General features: G+C 36.8%; 1 long non-coding RNA gene across 1 annotated transcript; it reads right to left on the bottom strand.

The window, feature by feature from the left end:
• Window positions 1-1,227: 1,227 nt before the first annotated feature.
• Window positions 1,228-10,999, bottom strand: LOC140650055 (uncharacterized). The gene is made up of 3 exons (XR_012041835.1): window positions 10,425-10,999; window positions 9,634-9,742; window positions 1,228-1,372 (listed from the first exon to the last, which is right to left on the bottom strand). It is a non-coding gene; the product is annotated as an uncharacterized lncRNA (long non-coding RNA).
• Between the last annotated feature and the right edge of the window lie 13,920 nt (window positions 11,000-24,919).

Below are 24,919 nucleotides of genomic sequence, written 5' to 3'. Positions count from 1 at the left end.
GAACTACGCTTTCTTTATAAAGAGAGAAAGTATGAAGAAGATTACTGCAGTAATGAGGATGAATTGTTAATAAAGGTTTAAAATTACAAATGATGGGTTTGATTCTGTAGTAATGTCTCTGCTGGCAGATCCTTCCATTCCTACAGAGTCTAACTATTTTGAGCAGTGAGCCACAAGAATCAAAGTCTTCAAGTCCATTGCAAGGTCTGGATTTAAGACTAATTTTTCTCAATGAATATAGGCTTTATCCTCTTTGTGTGAGTGTATGTATGTGTATTTTAAGTGAAATAAACTACAACTTTCTGAATATTACTTTCAAATTATAAAGATATTTTTTCAGCATAATTCAAAGTTTTTGACCATATTTTGGCTTTTTAATTTTTTTTTTAATTTCCATGTAAAAATAATTTCTGGAAGGTGAAATTGAAACTTTTCATTGCAAATGTTAACATTTAAAAGTGAAAATTATTTTCAGTGTTGTATTAATATACTCGCTTCCTGATATTTTAAAGAAAAATGAATGCTTTCCGTATTGACAACTTATAATTAAGTGGTACCCACAGTTAATGCAGGTATAGTTCAGAGATTATACAGTTATTTTAGTGGGAACAACTAACTTCTATCTGTCAATATGATATTTTCTGATAAGTTTTAGATTACACTAAATTGAAGAAGAAGCATACCTCAGTCATCACTGCCTTTCAAAGGTGTATTTAAAAAAGATGGGTTTGGTCAGTTCATACCATATATTACAAAGAAAACTACGAGATACAGAGGAATAATAGGAGAAGCTGAAGGACAAAAAGAGGCTGGGAAATGTCAATACAATAAGAAAGGTGTTTTGATGTAGATTATGACAAGAGATTTCTGGTCTAGTACTGGTCTAAAGCCAGATGGAAGTAGGAACTTTTCAACAATAACATAACAGAGGCAGAAGGTTTATTAAAAAAAAAACAACCTACAGTTGCTGCTTTAGGAAAGAGGCAGATGATACTGGCATATCAGAGTGTACCAATGGCTGTGAGAAAGGGTATTTGCCTTTCAGGACCACATATGGAACATGTTCTGTATCTTGTGATAACGAAGATATTGCACTACTGTACAGTCTCATATCAACACTGCAGTTATTTGTAGCCTGGAATCTAGTATGGTATAAGGATAAAAATATTTCAGTTCAAAAAATGTAGGTATATGTTAAACAAAGACTAATAAAAGCAAACGTTTCAAAATAAGCAAGTCCAGGTAATCTGCATCCAAGACTTTCAGCAGAGCTGGCTGATGATGTCCTTGAATTGTTAGGCTTGATTTTCAACACTGAGTTTCAACAGTCGAAGCATTTTGGTAGTCCCAGAAATAAACAGGAGATCCAATTCTGTACCAATATAAACAACAAAAAAAGTGTAATTATAGATTTGTCAGCCTGATAATGATCTCGGGCAGAATAATGAAACAGATGATACAGCAATCCTGTTTTGTTTATAAAGGTAATAAAATTGATGGAAAGCACTTAGTCTTCTATAAGGCATTTCATTTGGTAGCACATGACATGTTGATTAAGAAATAAAATCAACATGGCACATACTGAATTGATTAAAACCTGGGCAACTGAAAGCTCTTAAAATATTACTGTAAATGAAGAATCATCATTCTTCAGATGTTTGTCTATGAGTTCCACGAGGATCAGTATTTGACTCTATTATGTTTAATATTCTTTTTCAATGCTTGGAAAAAAGTACACAATGATACTGATAAAGTTGCAGATGAAAAATGTTGTGAGTGTAGTGAATAATAAAAAGGGAAGTCTTTGATGCAAGGTGATCAAGACTGTCCAGCAATGTAGGTGCAAACAAACAACTGAATTTACATATGGCCAAGCATAAAGCCATAGGTCTAGCATGCAAGGATGTTATTTCCAATACAGGAACAAAACTTTTCTATTCCAAGAAGCCTTGACTATAAAGCTCAGGTGAGCATGAACTGCAATGTTATTGCTTGGAGTTTTTGTATAGAAATAAGAAAGTTACGGCACCTTTGAATATTACTGCTTTAGAGTACCATGCTCTGATCTGGTGCTACAGACATGTGAATAGTTTATAGAGGTTACATGATAATCCTTGGGATTATCCTATTGGGAAATAAACCCATACAGTGCATAATTCTAGCTGCTTAATCTCATTTTATCTAGTTAAAGTTATCAAGTAATTAATTGTTTATCAAGATTAGAAGGTGACTTGTTCGCAATCTAAAGGCACATACATGGAAAGCAAAAGTTTGAAACTAAGACAAAATTATTGGCAAGGTCTGAGGGCAAGATGTTAAAACAAGACAAACTCAGATCAGAAGAAAGCTACAGATGTTTTCCAAGCAGGAAAAATTTGCAAAGGTTAATAATGGGCTCTCTACAGCTGGGAATATTGAACAGGTCGGACTGCACCCAGGGCATCCTACAGCCTGTGTTCAAGAGGAAGTCAGACTCTGTGTTCGCAGAGGTTGCTCCTGACCTTGGTATCGATGAATTTATATACAGAGGCAGATATTGAATAATGCCATGTTTTTGGGTTAAGCCACCACTGTGATGATGCACTGCTGTAAAATATGGTGTAAAGTGCCATAGTAGTCTCCTCTTGCCTCTGACACCTGTCCTCTTTTGGTTGAAAAATTCTTAAGTGTTTATCCGTTTTTGCAGTGTATCTGGGAAGCCATCCCAAACTTTGTAACAATGGATTTTCTTCAACATGGTTGTCTCCTAAGGGCAAGAGAGCTTACTAATACTTTCTGCCATGTCCAGCTGCTAACTCTAAAGACTCAGAATTGCATTTGGTCTCATATACTGCATGTAGTCTGGTGCTACATGGAAAAGGTAGTGAAGATAAAATCAATGTAGCTGTGTCATACTCTTGTTCTGTAATACTGCTTTACAGTATGGAACATCTGTTAGCTCTAGCGTTGCACTGACTAATTGAAGTAGCCCAATATAAATTAATTTTGAACAAATCTCACTATTACTGTTATGTGTTCATGGCAGTCAGAATTATTGGTCATAGGGGTATTGTGCCGCAAACTAACAATAAAAATGTGACTTTAATGGTTTTAGAGGAATTTGATTGCTCCTTCTGTTATACATCATTCACAGCCTGGATTCAAGCCACTGCAATGTGAGTGTTCATGTGTGTGTGTGCTGGGAGCAGAGTTCGTTCTCAGGAAATGAGGAGCATACCAGTCCTTTATGTCTCAGTAATCAGCAGGTTTTGGAATGATCCATTCGGGCTGAAACCAATTGGCTCAAATGAGGAAATCCTGAGGTTTGTGCTAGATATTTGTTGACCATCATATCTCTTCAGTATGATTTCTATACAATGCCTCATTGACTGTATTCATGAAGCTCTCTATAATTAGGAGTAGTCCATGAAAGGTACCCAGCTGTATATGCAGCTTTCAATCTCATTTCAAGTGAGTTAATTTATTTTAGCCCCATTATGATGGCATTATGATTTTGTGATTCTTCTGCAATAACTATTTCATATCTATCATTAATTACATTTGGGTTCAGTTTGGAACAGTTTTATAGGATGTATGTGAAGGACATTGTAGTGTGTTCTTTTGTTTCTGAAAAAGCCACCTGTAATTGTAGTCTTACAGCAGCTCGGGGCTGAATTCTGTCCTAAATGATCTCCTTTGAATTAATTTCATGCAATGTAAGTCAAACAGATTTTGACCTTTATTCAGTTCTGAAAAGGTATTATGTAAAAATGCACCTTCCTGTTCAGCAGACCTGTTCTATATTCAGTCACATTTGAATTCAGTGACAAAAAATAAATGTGTTCTACATCCTGCTGATAGAAGCGGGGAGCTGATGCAGATGTGGGAGTGTGGTGCGGGTTCCCTTCTGACTCACCATCATTAACAGAGCTGCTGTGTAAGAGCTTGATTTACCAAAGCCTCCAAACACCCACACCCCCAATTGACTTCAGCTGGAGTAAAATGGACGGAGATCTTTGAAACATAACCCTCCCTATTTGTATCAAAAAGCAAAATTCCATTGGGACTCTAGATGTAAATGAAGAAGGATTTTCTCTAAAACAGATTCCTATCAGTAGCAGCCCAGCTAGAAATAAACATTTGAGTTTAATTTTTAATGGAAAAGATGAAAAATCATTAGCCAGAGGGAAAAAGGCAACATGTTTAGTTGTAAACAGAACCAGTTTGATCCAAAGTTATTGAGCAAATAAAAGCTGCTTCTGTTGCAAGCAAATAGCATTGCAGAAATTCTAGTTCTGTTGTCTGTGCTAAGGTGAAACACCATCCTCCAGAGCTGTGGTCTGACTTTTGTCTTCACAGTGCAGGACTAAGATTCTGGAGTGCAGTGGCTGTATTGTATAGTTGTGTAGACATTGAAACCTCTGAAAACTTTTTTTTTGAGGAGATGAGACAATGCTATCCAAAATACCCAATGGCTAAGAATTTAAGAGAATTGATTCAGGTTGTAGATCTTGGGGAAAATCATTCTACCATTGACTGCTGATGCCAAGGAACTTCTTACTCTAAGAAAGCTGACCTTACTCTGATTGCACAGTGGCTTTATGCTAGAAGAATATAGCTAATCATTGTGACTTTAGCCCTAATGTTCAAGACTGTAGTTTAGACATTGTACAAACACAGTGCGGTAAGAAGGCACTTCTCAGGTCATTGAGTCCAATCTCTTTGGATGACAAACGGTCAATCTCCTTCATAAACTTTAGAAGTGATTAGGTTTCTGTTTCAACTGCTTGTTTATGAAAACTGTTTAGGAACCTTCTGCTTTAAGGCACATTCTTCTGATTTCCAGCCTACATGTGTACTTAATCAATTGACACACACCACACACACACATATATTTCTGTGACAACATTATCTTTTAAAGAACTTCTTTACCACTTTAGTATTTAATATTAGGATTTGCTTATAGATATTAGGCATATTCCCTTGCAGCCTTTGTTTTGCTAAACTAAAAAAATGTAACCTCTCTTCTCCCTTTGAATGATAGTCTTTTCATATAGCCCTCTTTGAACTTGTTTCAGGTTGAATCCATCTTTTTTAAATATGGAAGACTAGATAAAGTGGTGGGAGGGAAGAGGAGGAGAAGGGGGCAAACATTTGCTTCATATCTGCTGGAAAGACCTTCCTGATGTATTCAAAGATCGCATTTGCATATTTTAGTGTTATACTATATTAATACTTCAACAGTCATGACTCTTCAGTCATTTCCAATTCTTAACATATAGCAGAAGTGCTTATTATCAGTTCTCAGATTTATTCCCTTTTCTATTTCTCCATTCTGCAAGATCACCCAGTTCTTTCTGCATAGTATCCTGGAATTTTCTTTTATTAGTGAGTGCTCTCAGTCTTATATCATCAGCAAACTTCACAGTGCACTCCTACTTAACACCATTAAAACCTAATTGCATCATTAATACAGCTTCAAGGAGGAGTTCCACTAGGACTCAGCCTGGTATAATCTCTTTTGACACTACCAATGCCATGAGTGCTTTAGCTCATTCCTTAGACATCTTATAATCTGTTTACTTTCCCAGGCAGTGGAACAGCTCTTTCAGGACATGAAATGCCTTGTAGATGAAGCCTTATCTCTTACATTTCTCTTTCAATCCCCTAGAAATCAAATATAGTGAATATTTTGTATCCTGTGGTTTGTATTCCTGGTGACAATGCTGCTGAGGAGATGCACTATAGCATGCAGTGGTACTTCAGAGTTTGTAAGTGCTTCAGTTGTCACATCCAGGTTTTTGCATTGGTATAGCCTAACTGAGAGTTTTGAGCTTGAATACATGACACCAATCCATCCTGACCACTTGAGGTCAGGATGCATCAGGATGTCCTAGTCAACTACAGGTGAAACAAAGCAGTTTTGGGGGATTCTTTTTACATGTAAATCCTAAAATATCTATAAACGATGTGCTAGATTACCAAAGGGGAGCAACCTTAGCTATGGACTCTTCAGAAGGGTTCTCTTGCCCCCATTGTGTGGCTGGGACTCTGAGCTGGGTGCCATTTGTCAGTGAGTCAACACCATGGGCGAAACAGTGGCCTTCAGAGGCAAAGAAAAAGTAGAGCTGGGCATTATCAGCACTGCTGATGGTAGTTCAGTCTATGTTGTCTGACCAGTTCACTTACTATTTCCATATAGCACCCAGAAAAATACTGTTTCCATACTATCTATATCTTCTATAAATATATCTTTATCTATATCTATATAATCTATATCTGTATCTATCTTCATTATTATAACCTTCACACTATTATTTTGTTTGTTCATTCTATTATTCATTACATTATTTTACTGTATTATTATTAACCATTCATTATCTTAATATAAATTATATGCAATAATAGATGTATATGTTATCTACATATAATATAGATAGAAGACTTAATAAAAATGGTCTAAAACTCTCTGACTGCTATGTTGCCCACTATTGTTCACCTAGCAGAATGAGGAAATCAATGTATTTATTATAAAGGCTACCCACAGTTAACCACTTTAGCACTGGCACACACTTAATAGCATTTTAAATTAATAAAGTAAAAGACAGAAACAGACTTAGGTACTTTATATACGTGGTCAAATTAGTTACCTTCAGTATCCATCCCAGTGAGATGTACTCATACGTAAAAATACAGATATTCTATCAATGAGAAGAAATAATTAAATATTGACTTTTTTGAAAACCTTTTTATTTTCCCACATTCTGATATTGAATATTTACAGAGGGCAAAGCTTCTGTCACTAAAAAATCCTGTAAAAAAATGCATAGATTTGCGTCCATAAGAAACCAAATTTTGGGGTTTATTTCCTGATGTTTTAAAACTTAGTCCATCTTATTTAATTTGAGAAAGTATAATAGTTTCTCCTTAAATATAATGTAAAGAAAATGGAGAGTATTCAGAAGATTAAGTCTTTTAAGTGAAGCTGAAAGCTTCAGTAGATTTTAATTAGAACTGCATGATAAGTTTTACATATAAAGCATATCCATTCAAATTTGGCTTTTGGCCAGTTCTGCAAAAGCAAAATAACATTAAGAACTACCCTTTCATTGCACATTTTCTTTTTTTTTTTCTGACAACATGAAGTTTGTAATATTAAGTCATACAATAAACTCTGCATTTTAGTTTGCTGTATTTTTTAATTAGGCTGAACTTATGCAGAAGGCTGAATATGTTCATTAAAAGACTCTATCATTATTGTTTGGTAACTTACTTCCTGCTGCTATCCTAATCAAAAATTAGGTTTGATTTTAAAGAAATCCACTAAGCTTTTTTTTTTCACTGAAAATGAACACCCCTATCATCAGGTACTCAAACCCTGCCAACGCAGGAGAACAGTCTCTCTCAGGTTACTTTTAGATTCATTTCTAAGCACCTTTACACATGAAATGATATTGCACTTTACAGAATGACAGGAATCACACAAAATGTCAAACTTTCAATTGGAGTTGAAGATTCAGATAGGGAAGGCCAGTTTTCAAATATAATTGCTTGGGTTACGGAACTATGGCTCCCCTATTGTGACTCTTAGGTTAATACATTCGTGTGCTTCAGATGGGTGGTGGGTGTCTCAGAAGTGCTGATTTTTAGCATTCCAGTATGAAATCCAGTTTCTTAGCTTGGGACATGAACTGGAAACTTGGTAGTCTTGGAATAGATTCTGTCCGTTCTCCTTTTCTCACCTGGATGACTAGTACCCAAGACTAGTTATGCCAGTAAAACGGTTTCATCTCACAAAACATTTCATCCACAGATGGATCGAAAAGCTAACCAGAGCCTGGCTGGTCCATCAAGGAAGGGTGGTATCGTTAAGTGTATGTTATACTTGGTTCACATCTGTCCACCTTTAGCTCCCTGTTTTAGATGAGTTTGAGAGGTGGCTTTATTGGAAGCAGTTTTAACATGCTTCCAGGGAGGCCTTGCTTACTCCTTTGTATCTGCGTGGGGTAACTTGCACTACAAAATGCAGCAAATTATCATCTGGCTCTGAAGTGAAAATCCAAACCCCCCAAAACTTGGAAGCAGTAATTTCTAGTGTTTTGACTACAAACTCATCTTTTCATGTTTAACATCTACATGTATTTTCATTTTTTTTTGCAAGACATTAGCTAATGATTCTGCTCAAGCACATGTTGAAGTCTTACAGTCCTACCTATTGCTTTTCTTGCAGAGTTGAGTAAAATTGCTTGCAGTTAAACAAGCCTAACCAGTAAGTATATTAAATAGTAAATAAACATTTGTTCTGTGAAATATGGATATCGGTAATATCCCTTATATAATCAAATTATTGACTGATAAAAACTTCTGTTTACAAATAACTATAGGTTATTTGTAGCTCTGCAGTGCTTGGCATTATGATTTGCAACAGACTCTAGAGACATCATTCTAGTTATCATGAAGGCTCATCAAAGAGAATGATCTGATAGACCACTGCTGATTTATATCAAAAGTTTATTTTAAACATAATTGCCGTAAGTACCTACTTAACGTATTTCACTTACCCTGAGGTCCCCTAAGCTTTCATGTGAGGATGTTCCTCTCATCATTATTCTAATTCTTAAAAGCTTTTTGTCTATAAAGACACTTATCATTGCATACTACAGATGTGATTTCTCTGCTTCCTAATTAAATAGACTGATGGATATTGTAGATGTAAAGTCTTGGCCAGATTTAGGAACCTGTAGAAAATGGGAAAGCACTGCACATGGACACTCTACTGGAATTGTTCAAGCATTTTACATTAAAATAATACAATTAAATAAGTCTCTAGAGTTGTAAAGGTTCATAGGCACTGATGCAATTCAATGCAACATAAAGATTAGGTATTGCTGGATGTCATTCTTACCTTTTCATACTCTCCCCTGTCAATTATGAGTAGCACCATTGAAATTGATGATACAGTTTTGACACTATCTTAGAGAATCAAGAACTGATTAATCACAGTATATCACGGTTACTACAAAATTAGTCTGTCCCTACAAAATTTGTCTTCTGTGTTTTACTGTAGAACTGTATATACAAAAGCATTTTCCATCATATTACAAAATAGCATTTGAATTACATCTTCATTTTAGGCTTATTAAAGGTAACCTTCATATCCTCCCTTGGAAATCAACTTTTATTTTGTAACTCCTTCCTGAAAATTTTAGCCAGTATTGATAGCATACATTCTCTTTTATTCTATGCAGTTTAACTGTTGAGATAAAGGATGGGGGATGGAAAAGGGGATAGAAATTATAGAAAAGTAGCAGTAGATGGCCAAGGTATCTTTGCAGTCCTGTCAGATTGTTTCACAGCATAATCTCATCACGTTTTGCATACATTTTGCCTGTGGCTTAAGTGATTATAAAAGTGCTAAAATGGAATTTACAGCCTTCATAAAGAACATAGCAGTTGTTGAAATTGTTTTAAAGCAACGACAGGTAAAATTTAAATTGGTTTTATTTTCTTTTATTGAACTTTTCTTTTTCTCCATTAGTATAACAAACATCTGGAAGAAATTAGATCTGACTTCCAAGGAAAAAAAAACCAAAAAAAAAAAAAAAGCCTGCTTCGCCCAACACCATGTTAGTAATTTCATTGTGAGAAACATACCTTGAGGTGTACATTCTGGTTCCACAAATCAATGAAAAATAAACATGCTGAAGAGGGAAATGTTCATGGTTTTCATTATGAATGGGCCAAGGACACAGATGTCACAAATCTGCAAAAAAAATAAAAAGAAGGTGATTCAAAAAATAAACTCCACCTTAAACCTATCCACTCCTGCAAACAGTGATATTGAAAGAGAAAGTGGGTAGGATAATGGCAGTTCACTAAATTACCTTCTTTCTCCCAGGCTGGGGATGTCTGCAGTATAACTGTAATTTTTAGGAATGTGTTGCTAGTTTCATCTTTTCAATTAATTCATGATTCACCAAAGCATTTAATTGGAAAGACCACACATCCTGAAATTGCAAGATTGTTCTGTATGTAAGATTTTTGCTGTATTATTTTGTCCCAAATGTTATAAACAGCATCTTTATAAACAGCATCTGGAGGAAGTAATTGTCTTTTCTACAGTTCCTCAAAAGCACAGAAATTTCCCTAATTTCCCCTTTCCTTTCCCTTCCCTTCCTTTCCCTTCCTCTCTCTCAAACTCTGGCTGTCCCCAATACAGCAAACCACTGAAATCATAGGAATGAAGATCCTAAATATTTTTAATGCTGTCCTCTTTAACCTCAGTGTGGAGCAAAAAAATTCTTATTAGCATTGTCAATAGCTCCAGTTCTAACAAAGGAAAGAACAAATAATAGACTGGAAAGGAAATACGTCCTCATTTCCTTAACAGTGCTCTTTAGAGATGGAAAGACATCAGTGCTATATCTTAAAGAAAGGTACTTCACCTTAACCGTATGTTTCTGCATTGCTATGAGGGCCCAGAAAATTTCCCAGTCAACTTCAGCCAGCCAGTCAGAAGTCCATCCTACAGCTTCAGTGCATTATGGCCTTGCTACGTGTTCTCCTCTTCCACTGTTAAATGGGCACAACTTTAAGATATAAATCTAGGTGTAAATAAAATGGAGATAAGCATCACTATGAAAATAGAGAAAATTGTGGGTATGCAGGGAAAAGGCTCCTTACTACAGTGTGCTTTAGGAGAACTGGAACTACAGATAATTTTCCAATGCTGACTTCATAGTACAGTACTAGGTATGGCTTATGTGTGTGGATCCAGCTCAAATGCTTGGTGTTAAAAAGTATAAGTTGTTGGGGATTATTTCCAGATACAGGTAACACAAAGCTTTTGCGACTTGAAAAGGACTGCAGTGGATAGACATTTAAATGACACACTTCCTCATTGTTGATATATCCGTATAACACCGTCAAGCAGGCTGTTGCTGACCAGTGCTTTGTCATTGCTAATCCACGGTGGTATTTAATACAACCCATGATGGTACTTGGTTTCAGTATCATTCTCCTTTAATTTAGTAGACTAAGAATTTTATTTTAGCAATCCATTAGTTTCCTAAAATGTTAGGGAGTAGTAATTTAGTGCACATTCACTGAATCTCTTAAAGGAGATTTAATCACAGAGAAATCTTAGGTTAAAGGCCTTATTTAAAACCCACAGAATGAAAGTGAATATTCAATGAGATACTGCAGCTTTAATCTATGCTGTTATATCTGTTATTCAGCACGACATTCCAGCTTTCATTTTTTCTGTTTTCCATTTAAGTCTTTGAAGGATACCTTCTGCCACCTTCTATTCAATGCAATATTTGGACATACCGGGATGATTTTGAGTAGGAATGTCAGAGGATTTTCTTTTTAAGCTTTGAGTTTTCTTCCCTCTGTCAGTGCAAAGACAGACCTTTAGCTTTTCTTTGTGCCTTAATTTATGTACAAAGTAGAGCAACACAAAATGAAGGACTATGTAGAAATGTAATGCTATTTTTAGATAAGACATTTATTCTATGCAAGAGGCTCTACACCCTCACATATCTTCAGATCAGGTGATATTTAATATGTTAAGCCTCAGAATGAAAGACATCTTTGCAAGTCCTGCACTGCAGACAAAAGCAGATAAGCAACTAAATATAACAGCTCTCCTGGTATCTTGTGAGTCCTCAGAAAACTAATAGGCAAAGTTGTTCCAGGATACTTGTTCCAAGGACCCCGATGCACTGAATTCATGCTGTTCCCCATCTCCTTCTTCGTGGATGTTTTCCCACCTGCAAAGAGCAGAAGAGATTGTTCAGAGCAAATGATTAAAGATCCCATCTTTCATAGCAAATAAGTCAATATGCAAATAGCTGAACACATTAAAATAATGTGACTATATGGACAAGTCATGCAGATAGCTGGAGTGTTGATAGGTTATCTGTAGAAAGAGCTTTCATTTAAAAATGTAAAAAGCCTTATGCTCTCTACAGATATCACTATGAATGATGAACAGGAAAAACAGCAAAAGCTTTGTTCAGGTCAGTAAGACTGTATTTTATCAAACTTTATTACGAGTACAGACACATCCATTTCAGAGCTGATAATAAAGCTGTTTTATGGGAAAAGAGGCAGTTTAAAGTTGGTGTTTCTCATTTCTTTTTTGGCTGAGTAAATCAGTAATCTACAGAATACCTGTTAGTGATTTCTTTCTAGTAAAGGTTGTTTGAAATGATGGGAAACAAAGCTGCCTTTCTGTCATCACACAGCTCAGAAGATGGATTTTCATGTAACATAAAAGATTAAAGGCAATTACATGGGTCACCAATGAAAGCTGGTATGAAAATGCTATTCAGCCTTCTAAAAAAGGCTACATGGAAAATGTAACAGATAATGGAGAAAGACTGTGAATTATATTGATCAAGCTAGACCATGACTCTTAGAGTCTATATTTTCTGATTTAAAATATGAAACTCTTTTATAAGTTTCCAAGAGATTTGAAGTTTCTTAGAAAGGTAATCAGACCCTTTTGTTTAGAGAAGATACTCCCAGCGATATATAATTGGTTTTTGCTACCCACAATCTGGCAAAAAGAAAATGCCTGGCAATCAACTAAAGATGACTTCTGAATTCACGCAGACACTCCAGCATTTCTATTTATCAGCTTGCTACATAGATTTGCCCAGTTTGCTGTTCTCCACTTTTTCTCCATACAGAATTTCTGCTAGGCAGGATACAAAAAGTATTGTGATGCTCTTTTCACTCTTTTTCAATTCCTATTGTTTGCGAGCTCCTGCCATGCAATTTTGGAAGCAGTCTTTCAGGGTTCCTCACTAAAAGCAACAGCTGCTGTTCTGGCACTGGTATTGTCGTCCCTCATGCACTACAGTTATCACCAGAGTGTGCAGGGAGAAGTTGTGCTCTATGCAAGTGTGTGACTGGCTGGAAGTGGCAAGATCCCATTCTCATATAAAAGACTATGTATATTTAATATCTGAGTTCTTGCCTAATGATCCCTTCTCTTTCCTATGTGGCTTTCTATCTTTGTTTTCTATTTCTTTTTGCTCTTCTCATTTTCTTCTCATTTCTCCTGTTTCCTTGAATTGATTGGAATTAGCTCAGGAAAGAGAGAGAACAGTGGAATTCTGGTAAGGCTGACCAAAATGCTTAATAAAGATTTGCCTTAATAAATAAATAAAAATTAATAGGCAAGCTATTTAATCTCATGGTATTTCAGATCCTGATTTGTAATAAAGGAATGATAAGATGCTCTTTTTCTGCCTGTTTAGATGATATATCTTTCAGATCTATCCTTGATTCTGTCTCCTCCTGTCCCAGTTCCTCTGGTTATACAACCTTGGCTTATGTTAGCCGGCTAAGTATAGTCACTGAGGATGTTTCTATTAGTTTTGTTTTGAACCATTGCTTTCAATTACATTGCATTGATAATGAAGTGGTCACTGCAAATTTGACTGTATGTTCAGCAATGTAGACACCTGCTTGGAGATTTGACCTAACACTCTGTCCAGACCTTCCCCACACCATCTTCTATCTCACATTCTTCCTGTCTCCCTTAAGCTTGTCTCTTGAATCACCTATCCTACCTCCAGCATTTTTTTCTTCCTCTTTCTCTCTTTTTCTTCTTTTCTTGCCCTCAAGTGTTCCTTCTTGTTCCCATTATAACACTTTGTTTATATCTCTATCACTGTTATTTAATTTTCTTTATCTATTGGCTCTCATTCTCTTGGGCACCAATAAACACGAAAGGATACCAATTGTAGTCAATTAGCCTTCATCCCGCTAAAATTTAAGGGAAGTGGAAACTCTTTTGAAGACTTCAGAATATTGCCACAGGACACCATGAGAAATTTTTTAATGCACGTCAGCAAGATTTGTGGTGTTATTAATAGAGCTGACAGCACTACTTGCTGTCTCCTAAGATAAAAGATATCTGACAAAATAGGGGGGGAAATATTCCCCAATTCTGTCATTTCTTGTGTGCAGCAAAAGACACAACATAAATCCTGTAGAACGTAATGTTCCTGCCCACAGATCATCACACAAACTAATCACAGACTAATAATCTCATATGTGGGTTTTGGCTGGGATAGGGTTAATTTTCTTCACAGTAGCTGGTATGGGGCTATGGTTTGGATTTGTGCTGGAAACAGTGTGGATAATACAGAGATGTTTTAGTTACTGCTGAGCAGTGCTTACACAGAGTCAAGGCCTTCGCTGCTTCTCACCCCACCCCACCAGCGAGTAGGCTGGGGGTGCACAAGGAGCTGGGAGGGGACACGGCTGGGACAGCTGACCCCAGCTGACCAAAGGGACATTCCATACCATATGGCGACATGCTCAGCATATAAAGCTGGGGAGGATGTTAGCAGGGGGGCTGCTGCTGGGGGACCAGCTGGGCATCGGTTGGTTGGTGGTGAGCAATTGTTTTCATTTGCATCACTTGTCTTTCTTGGTTTTTATTTCTCTCTCTTTGTTATTTTCCTTTTCATTACAATTCATTATGATCATTATTATTAATAATTTTTATTTTATTTTATTTCAATTATTAAACTGTCTTTCTCTCAACCCATGAGTTTTCTCACTTTTACTCTTCTGATTCTCTCCCCGATCCCGCTGCGGGCGGGGGGAGTGAGTGAGCGGCTGTGCAGTGCTTAGTTGCCGGCTGGTGTTAAACCATGACATCTCACCTGAGAACCAACACGATTTCAAACATGATCATACCATTATAAATGCACACCACACTTTTTGGACCTCACCCTTTCTAAAATACCAACATACATATTTTAACATTTTACAGGAGAAAAGCTGGTCAGGTAGGGCATCTAATTCTGCTCTGGACTTCTGACTGAACAGCAAGTGGCACCTATGTATCTCCAGGCTTAACATATACCAGAATAATGCAGTGATCAATACAGTATAAGAACACTTGAATGTATATGAAGCAAGACAAATGGACATGAGTGAATAATGCAATCTCTTTTCATTTTCAAACAAATGCTTGCCATTCCTACCACCAACTAGGCTTTGAATATAGTCAATATGCAGCACAGAGAAGCAGTGCTACAACTATGAGGTCATAAATCATTGGCTCCTCCTTATTTTTATCTGCTACACTGAAGTAAAAGAAATTGAAAACACAGTATACTATCCTGATTCTATTTTCTATCTCTAGAATTGGTAGAGTTGCCCCAGAGATGTTAGACATTTTTAGATGAGAAAAGAAATACTGCATGTGCTTTTGACATGGGGAATTCACATACAGAGAGAAATCTGCAAAACTCTGGTGTGGAATGTCTGGCAAATACATAGGCATGGTAAGCTAAGCTAATGTCAATATGTTTTGACCCCTTTGCTTGTAAAACAGTTATCATGGCTTGAAAAAGCTTCAAGTAAAAAACCAAAAAGTGTAGCATATGCATTGAATTTGAGAAAAAACCCTAAGACTGTACAAGCGTCAAGTGAGTTGAAGTGAAATAAAAATGAAAAATGGAAATGCAAAGGAATAGAAAATGAATATGATGCACAGAAATTGTCACTCTTGGGCTAATCGGGAGACTAATAGATTTGATGAGAAGAGAAGGCAGTGAGAAGTTTGCGCATTTCACAAAAGGCATCCTTTCTGCCTCTCATCTGTAATCTACCTATTTGCATCTGAAAAATATATTGGCATGAAAAACTGCTGTTGTGTAACTGGCACTGTGTAATGGAGAAATGACAGACAACATGAAATAGGGCAAAACAATTTTCCTCATTAGAATGAATAAAAAAATCAGGATTAGAGAGGGCATCAAGAAGAATCCACTGTGGTGCCAGACCTAGCAAAAATATTTCAAGGGAGACTATTATTTAGTTTAAAAAAAAAAAGTACATGTATATATGTTACTAACTATTGTAATCCAGAAATGCCTAAATATCAGAAAAGAAAAACACGAGTCAGTATTGTTTACTGAGTATACAACTGGTCAGTGCAATTAAATCCTACCAGTGCTCTTGGGGCCTTAACACCAGCTTTTCGTAGCTCATTTTTCTTCTTTCCAACAATTTCATTTCCTTAAAACATTCTAGAAACACACAAATCACTTTCCTAATGTCACTTTGCCATACATGCAATCACAGCTGTTGTAACAGTGTTGTTAAGACAATTATGAAAGGGGGAAAGATACACTATTCAGTGATAAAATGGAAATGCAATAAAGAAGAGAATCATTGTATGAATATTTCTCATCAAGGAGTCTGACAGGCTCTTGAAAAAGGGATGGAGTTTGTTATGGAGTATTTTCAGAGGAGGAGAGTCATCTCCATAGTATGTCATGTTTGTTATAGCTTTGTCAGAGATTTCATAATTGAAATTTCATTTGTTTGCCTAATTAGAATATGGCAGAATGGTATCAGAAACATGAAAACATTTTTTTTAAAGGTGTTTCCTTGGCCAAGGTTAATACGGTAACTGATAACAGGGATGTGATTATACTGCAATATTTCTATTCATTAGAACACACAGAGAATCTGAAAAAAACATTTTTTTTAAAACCACACATAGTTTTTGATATCTGAGTATCTAAAGAAATCTAATAGATGCCTAACGGTGTCTAACAGCTCAACAGTAGAAGTGTTGTTACAGGTAATTACTCAAACTCTAACAGACAAAGCATGTAGGAATTACTTTGTTTCTATTTACCTTTCAGGTACACTTAGAATGCTCAAAATATATTAAGCTGTGCAACTGCCAACTAACAGCTATCCTATAGTTCTTTTTTCCTGACTTTTAGCCCTTCTCCAACACACATCCTTCCAGTCTGGCCCCTGCAAACAGCTCAGAAAGGATGGAGACCAGTAGACTGACTCCTAACAAGTTCCTGCTTAAAAACTAAGAAACACAAGGTGGCTGGCTTCTGTGCAGGTCTCAGGGTATGACGTGGTACGGAGGGGCAGCTCACATGGGTAGTTCAAGGCAACTCAAGAATTGTCTTAATTATCAGTGTGTTCAGTCGTGGGGTCAGAGCTCTGCAAGGAAAGTAAGTTACAGTGTTATTGTTCCTCCACCTGGTTTCTGAATCTGCCCAGCTTGTAGTGCAAGTGGGAAATGTACTATGAAAGTGAGCCAGAGCCCTGGAGAGGCCTTGGCTGCATCCTTAGGTTAGGGGGAATCAAGTTCTGAACTGAATATACCTGCCACTAATACTGGAATCTAAAATCAAGTTCAATACATCATTTCTGCTAGATATTCACGGAGTTATCCCAGATGAGAATTTGTCCTGTATTACTGATGCAGACCCCTTAATGGCCAGATGTCAGCACTGATTCAATATCATTTGTAATTTGTCTCTGACTAAAAGGTGTGATGAATAAAACAAAGGAGAGGAAGTGAATGTGTACAATGAATGTAATGTCCATACCCTTCAGAGGAGTCATAATGTAGTTCCGCTGTGTGATTCATTATTTTTGGTTCTTCCAATATGAAATATGGATTTTGTATCACGCTTTTCTTCAAGGAATGTCTTCATTAGTCTTATATCTATTATATATTCATGTACTTGTATTAACAAGAAGTGGTATAAAACAAATGACACTTATTGTAATGCTCATTGCATTATTTTAATGCTCATCGCATTAAAATAAACTCTTATAAGGTCTGGTGGACATGTTTCTATGATTTTATCATTTTTTCTTTTATTCACGGTGAAAATACTTATGCCTAAATATTTGATGCATAAGGAAAAACCTAACTAGCGGCCAAAGTTCCTCATAGGATTAGTGGAGAAAGATTTGCCTCAACAAACTGAAGCACAAACATTAAACTGAATAGAACATGATTCCTATTTTAATGAATAAAGATATAAGAAAAAAAAGCAGTTCTCTAAACATGGACACCTTGTGCCATTTGAAGAATCCTGAGGCTTCTGCATGGGATGAGTGAAGACTTGCGTCCTTTGGAGGGGTAAGCAGAAGCCATGTGGGATGTTGTGGTGCACCCAAAACAGTATGAGATAGTTACGTTTAGGCAACTAAGTTTAGTTCTTTGTTGATACAGTTGAAGCAGCAATTCAGCTGGTCGAATGATGGTATCTATTGAAGCATTAGTTGAGTCACTGTGATCCCTTTGACTAGATGTTTGCCAGTGGGAGGCTTAAACATTTAGCTCATATGCAGATACCTACATAAAGATACCTTGATGACAGTATCTTCATCTGAAACCGAATCCTCTCCTGGCACATAGGTTCAGGTTAGTGACACGGACAGGACCACATTTTTGGCTTTTTATACTGTTGTTTTCAGTACAGTTATATGCTGAATGACATTTAGAAGTAGTCTGGGTTTTGGGGTTTTTTTGTTATTGAATAATATCATACCTATAAAATAGCAATTTTGCTGCAAGATGCTGGTATAGTTATGGTTGTGAAAGAGTACTTTTTTCTCTGCTACATACCATTACCTCCTTATGTGCATAATTTTCTGTTATTTTCATCACTTAAACTGAAAGTTTTCATATTTGGGGCATTGATGAGACAATCATTTTGGGGCAATTACCTGATCTTTCTTTTGATGTCCCTGATTCTTATACAATGAGGAACCACAGTGATACAGTTTCCTATTACCTTCTCCACAGCTTTCTTGAGTTTGAAAAGATATAATTACAAACACTTTGAAGTACAAGAATGGGCATAAATATGCAAAATGCTCTTCAGCTGTTGGGTATTAACTCTTTACAACCTATATGCTCTGGTTTGTACAAAATAAGGACTAAATTGTGCAGGTGTTTTCCTGAAAGAGTTAATGTCTCTGCAGACCAGGAGAGGATACTGTGTAATACTAACAAGATTAAAAGCTTTGAAGAATTAAGTTCAACAACTTTAGTGATAAACAATAGGAAATGATAGCATAGGAGTCTGTCTGAACTCCTAATAGTAGTCTATCTCCTTACCCTAGAAATAGGATATCTGAGATTCAGATCACTGCTTGACAAACCCATAGACTATACTCCACACAGGATGTTCAAACCATAAGGCCGTAGGCTCAGACTGTGAAGAAAATGGAAGGTGGGGTATGGACTTTTCTGTCCTCCTTTAATGCTGTATAGAGAGGGCAACTTTTGCTTCTCCAGCTACTGGCTTCATTGTAAAGAGAATATTTTTCTGTATTAAGGCTTCAAAAGGGACAAAGAAGTAGCTCCAGAACAGACTTTGCTACACAGAAAGCAGGCACACAATATATGCCTAAATCCAAAATGTAGAAAATTCACACCTTAATCCAGTAGTGTTTTATCCAGAAGGTCCTTGGCCTGAAATGGTCCTTAATTTTTTACCTAGAAAATTCCTGCTTATTTAGAGTTTGACTTATTGTTGTGTCCTTAGGCACGCCCAGTCTTAACAGTGCAGAAAAACTTAATACTGGTGTTATCCCTGTGCATAAACCTCAAATTTTGCAAAATTTACAAAATAGCCTTGTTTACCTTGATGCTCACTCACTGGGCTGAGCATCTGGTGCACCTGGACTCTGATAGCAGCTGGTTCTGCTGTGTGGGTATGGATGTACCTGTGAAAGGCAGGTCTTTGGCATGAGAAGGACATGTGAAGAGGTGTTGCCATAGGTGTTGCCTGGAAAACTGCATGAGATCATGCTGGGTAGCAGAAACACAGTGAAGAGTTGCATTACCTCTCTTGTTTAACAGATATATCTGCCAGAGGTAAACCATAGTTCTGCACTACAAACCTATAGGATGAAGACATTTCGACAGGAAATTTGAGATCCCAGAAAGTTTTACATTCACAGTGTGACTGCTACCTTGCTTGAGGAACTCAAGCTCATAGCCATTCCCAAAGAAACCTTATGAGGAAAATCCACAGAGGTTGTTATTTCTGCTATGGCTTGGCCTATGGCAGTGGCTGAGTTGTTCAAGCTGAGGTGGAGTAAACCTATACAAAGTCATAGCCCGTGATGCTTGGGACACCTAAAAGTAAAAGAGCACGGCCATATAAAGGGTATAGGCACATTCAGGATAAGGTAATATCGGAATAAACATGATTCTCTGTGTTTGACTTTATTACTTGTGGACTTTATTTAGGAATCTACATGGAATTTGGTGATTCCAGACAGTATCCTTGAAGGTGATCCACCCGTCCACTGACTCTCACACTTTGAAGTGGTGTCTCTAGGATGAGGTCAGGGAAAAATTAGAGGAACTATGGGAGAGATGCCACACCTCCCTCCTAGGTCAATAAAACTAAGTGTGATAAATCTTGCAAGTAGAATTTTAGCAAGTTTTCAAACTGTGCATGTTTGGTAGGCTGAACTATCCTCCCTTTCTTAAAATCTTGCAATTTTTTTGAGCCCTTTGCTGATGTACTGTCTGGAGAGCACCAACAGTATACAGATACCAAAAATCCCCATTTGGAACACTATTAGATAGGCTGGTTATGTTGATCAAAGTGAAGAAAAAGAATATGTTATCTTTAGAAGATATTTGTTATTGTAATTAATTTTGGTTACCAATACTGTCCTTAGGCTTTTGAGGTGTATGGAAAGAAGAATGTTCTTCTGCAATCCTTTGAACTACAAACCACTCCATCTTTTGCAAAACTGGGGTCCAAAATGTTGTTATGCTGACCTAGTTGCATTTTGTGCCCACTAATTGTTCACTGCTCTAAGTAGTACTTGGGCTGGCATAAGGCAGAGGAGCTTTAGCCTTAGAGTCCTTGCCTTAAAACACTGATTTCAAGCCAACAATGTGTAAACAGGGTTGTAGAATCCTCTGAAAAACAATATTAGAAAAAAAAATATCTCGAGTTTTCTGTCTCAAAGCAACTATTATTAGTAAGTACAGGATGGTTCCATTGCTTTTTCTACTTGACATGACATACTCAGCATTATAATAATTATTTTTAAAAGAATACTTTTTTTAATAATGTATTTATACTACATACCACTTTGTGTTCATATACTAAAAAATAAAAATGATAATAGATAGTGTTGTACGTTCCTACTGGGAATGTCCACAAAACTGACCACTAATGGGATAATATTTTTAATTATTATGGTTGCCAGTAATGTAACAAGAGGAAGAGAAAACACTGCTGATATTTTATTGCTTTGAACATTTACTATGCAGTTTTACTCAGAAAGTTATTTTGGTATCCTAATAAGATTAGGTAAATTTGAATGAAAGATAAAAGAATGATAGTGGGACCAACTGCAAGCAGTAAATAGTCTGCTAGACCCAGCAAGCAGAAATACACCAAACTGGAGCTGAGTAACCAAAACTGGAGATCAAAACTGCTTGTCAGAATATGACAAAACCCAATGAATATTAGCATTTTTGGGGTGAGGAAGAAAGAAAAAAACACCTCACATTCAACTCTGGATCTGCTATTCATAACAGCAAGATGCAGTTTGTCCTGCTTATGTGAACACACTCCACAGGTTAAGAAGATCTCAAGTATGGGATGATGTTTGTGCATGTTAAATAATTAATATGAAACAGAGACAAGTAATTTGTGACTATCTGATGGCTTTGACATCTGCAAGGGGTCTAAAATGCCAAATGATCCTCACAGTAGAATGTGGAGAAAGTGAAGGAGATGAGATTGTCAAGATATGATCAGGAAAAGAATGATGGCAACAATGTTAACAGGCATCAGTGAAGAGGCACTTAGTACTGGGGAGAATACAGCTGCAAGGCTGTCTTCAAAAGCAGGGAACATTTTTGTTTATTGCTACAGAAATAGTTTTTCAGTCTTGTCCTTTCTTCACCAAATATTCTTCCCTGTTACAAATATTGTTACCAGGCCTTTATCTGTGAATGAATTATTCAGATATTCTGTTCACATCTATTCAATATCTGAACTTTGAAAGTGGTCAGGAGTCCTCAAGGCTTCCTGACCCACTAGCTTACAGGAGCTAATAAAGTAGATAGAAGTAACAAACATGGGCTGTAGGAATGTCACAACCTCCACTGTTGCTCATTGCAGTGATGTTCTACCTCTCGTCATTTTTGTAATTGACAGAGATCAGTCACTGACAACTGACTAATATGATCTCTGCTTTCTTTCCCTAACAAGACTATCAAAACACTAAGACTCCTTTGATGCCAGTAAACTATTTCTGTTTCCTGAGATTCCCCATCAGCAGTGTGATTGTATGTATCCCCGCACTGTCCTGCAAGGTTTTTCTTATATTATACCATTTTTAGTCTCTGTTAGCTCTTGGAACAGAGTAACATTTTGGAACCTTCACTGAAGTTACAGAAAGCAAAGAAAAAGAGCTGGTGTATCAGGAAACAGTTGTTTTCTTAATCCTGCAAAGCCTTTAGCTATAGACTTCACCCTGTACAGTATGAAGTGAGCTAGACCACACATAAGCTCTGATTCAGCAGAACACTTAAGGGGAACATTTTCAAAGGCACAAATGGCAATTAAGCAATAATTTGCAATTGACGATGAAAGTCGCAAGTATCCAGCTGTCATCTGTGACCTTTAGATCCGTGCCTACAACCTGTGTAGCTGCCAGTGCCTCCTTAAGGGCATAACAATTCAGCAAAATGTAGAAGTGCATGACTTGTGTTTTAGGAAGAATACCACCAAATCTTATCTTATACACTGTCACTTGTATGCAGCAAAATGCATAAGCACATCCACTGTAGGACTTAAAGGAAAAAAGTGTTTCAATAGTTGCATTCTGCACACAGTGTCTCCCTTGGAAGTAAAATACTTCTCCCTTGGTGAGATTAGATCTTAAAAGAATACTAACTGCAAAAAAGAATTAATATTTAATATATAAAGAATTGGATACAATTTTGTCATTTTCTTCCTATTTACTCTCTGACAGAACAGCAGGAGGTCCAATAAACAATCTGTAGCTGTGTTGAGATGCTGACAGTTGGCACAGTTGTAAAAGTATCTGGAAGTGCACTGAAGTCTGGAGTGATGGTATGAAATGATCATACCGACATTGTATAGTTTTTGATGTTTATTATTTCCTTCTCTGCCTCAGACTTGTCTGGAAACATTTTCTGTCTCTGAACAGCTCTCTAGACTTCTGTACACAAGAAGAAAGAAAAAGTATAGACTTTATGAAGCAAGAAGAGTAAAAGATGATAAAACTGATTGCATTTGTTTACCTCTTAGTCACAGAAGCAGAAGTCAGGAACAAACTTTCTGACATCACTAAGGCAAACAGCTTTGGAACACGTGGAAATCAAGAGTAATTTCATTATCAATAACTGGAGTGAGAACAAACCTAAAGTCTCAAGTTGCTGTTTGGAAAGCTTGTGAATGTAAAGGTGCCTCCTTCAGTTCCTGACTAGCCTAGGAGCGGAAACACTAGAAATTTCATGGGAAATGTTGCTCTCTTTGTCACTGCATTTTGCATACTCAAGCAACTTGGAAAGCAATATGGATATTTTTTACAGTCAAACATTATAGATTGCCAAATACTCTGTAGTGTTCTCTGGTCTGTTCCTTAAGGTTGGGCTGAGGGTTGCTTTGGTTTAGGGGTAAATATCACATGATGAACCAATTAAAAATATATGTCCCTTATTCTTTATGACTGAAATCTCTAACTACTTGCTCAATCCAAAAGATCTTGCAGAAGATTGTCTCTGAGGAAAATAAAAAAATAATAATTTTGAGACTGATTCAAGGTCTTTGGAAATCATGGTAAATCTTTCCAGGTATGTTAGAGCAAGTCCATAATATAATTACTTATATGAGAAAAGGAAGGAGGATTTAGCCATATTGTTTTTCATTAATGAAGACTGATGCTCCCTGAAAAATATGTAAATCAAAATTTAATTTTGTGCTTGACATGCTTATTCCATTTTGAGAATTTGATATTTTGCAGTGGGGAGAAGACATAATTTGTATTTGAAAGTGGATGGTATTTTCCATGCACTTGGTTAATAAATGAGCCTTATGAAACTGATCCAGAAGACTCTTGAGTATCTGTGTGAGGCACTGAGTTTTGAGATAAAGTCTAGCAACTTATATAAACTCCTATGAAAGTTATCCTACAGACATCGTGTATAAGATATAACTAGATGCCATAGTTTCAAATGTAATGAAATGAAATGAAACCTGAGCATTGTAAAATAGCTTAATGCAATAGTTCAATGAAATAGTTTAATCACATATCAAATACCTTGTAAAATCCCTGTTACTACATACTTTATTAATGTGTGAAGGTTTATTATTCTAAGGCCAGAGGGATTGGGCACTGTGTTCCAAGTGCAAAGTTGGCTGAGTGTGTCTGATGGCGAAGTGCTCCCACCCCTGGATTGTCCCTGGCAGCAGATTCCCACCATCTCCCTTTTCTCAGCTCTTGTGCAACCTTATAATGAGCTGGTTTAGAGTGCTAAACCACAGAAAAATATTCAGTATTTTTGTTAGGTTGTTTTCTAATTTGTTGGTGAACCAGCTCACAGTGGAGTCAGAAAAGGTCCATTTCTGGGGAAAGGGGTGGTGGGAGCTAAAGGCCAAGGAGAAGGACAGGCAGAGCCATCTGCACCCCTGCCAGCAGCTCCCAGCTAGATGAGCTCCATCGTATCCTTACTGAGTGTCCTTAGGCTCCTGAGGCGCTACTCCCACAGAGCACTATGTCACATAAACAAGGCAACAAAACATGACGTAAGGGAATTTGTCTTTCCCTTCACTATGCTGTCTGAAATCAAGGGAAAAAGGGAATTTGGATCAACCCATGAGATAAAAGATCATGGCATAATTTAGAAATAAGGCAAACCTAATTAAAATACAGAAATCTTGGGGCTGGCAGGGAGATGAAATACTAGGGTGAGAGGGAGTCCAGAGAAATACCAGAAAGGGGAATGTGTACAGTCTAAGTCAGCTTTGCAGGTGTTGGTAACACTTTATACTGTTAGTATGTGAGTGAAAACTGAATTGCGTGCCCATCTGTAGGTCAGGGAGACTTTGTGCTGTTACTAATAACT

This window comes from Ciconia boyciana, chromosome 3 (assembly GCF_034638445.1).
Source record: "Ciconia boyciana chromosome 3, ASM3463844v1, whole genome shotgun sequence".
NCBI classification, from domain to species: domain Eukaryota; kingdom Metazoa; phylum Chordata; class Aves; order Ciconiiformes; family Ciconiidae; genus Ciconia; species Ciconia boyciana.
Note: the sequence above shows the minus strand (reverse complement) of the source record. Positions and strands in the feature narration are given on the sequence as shown.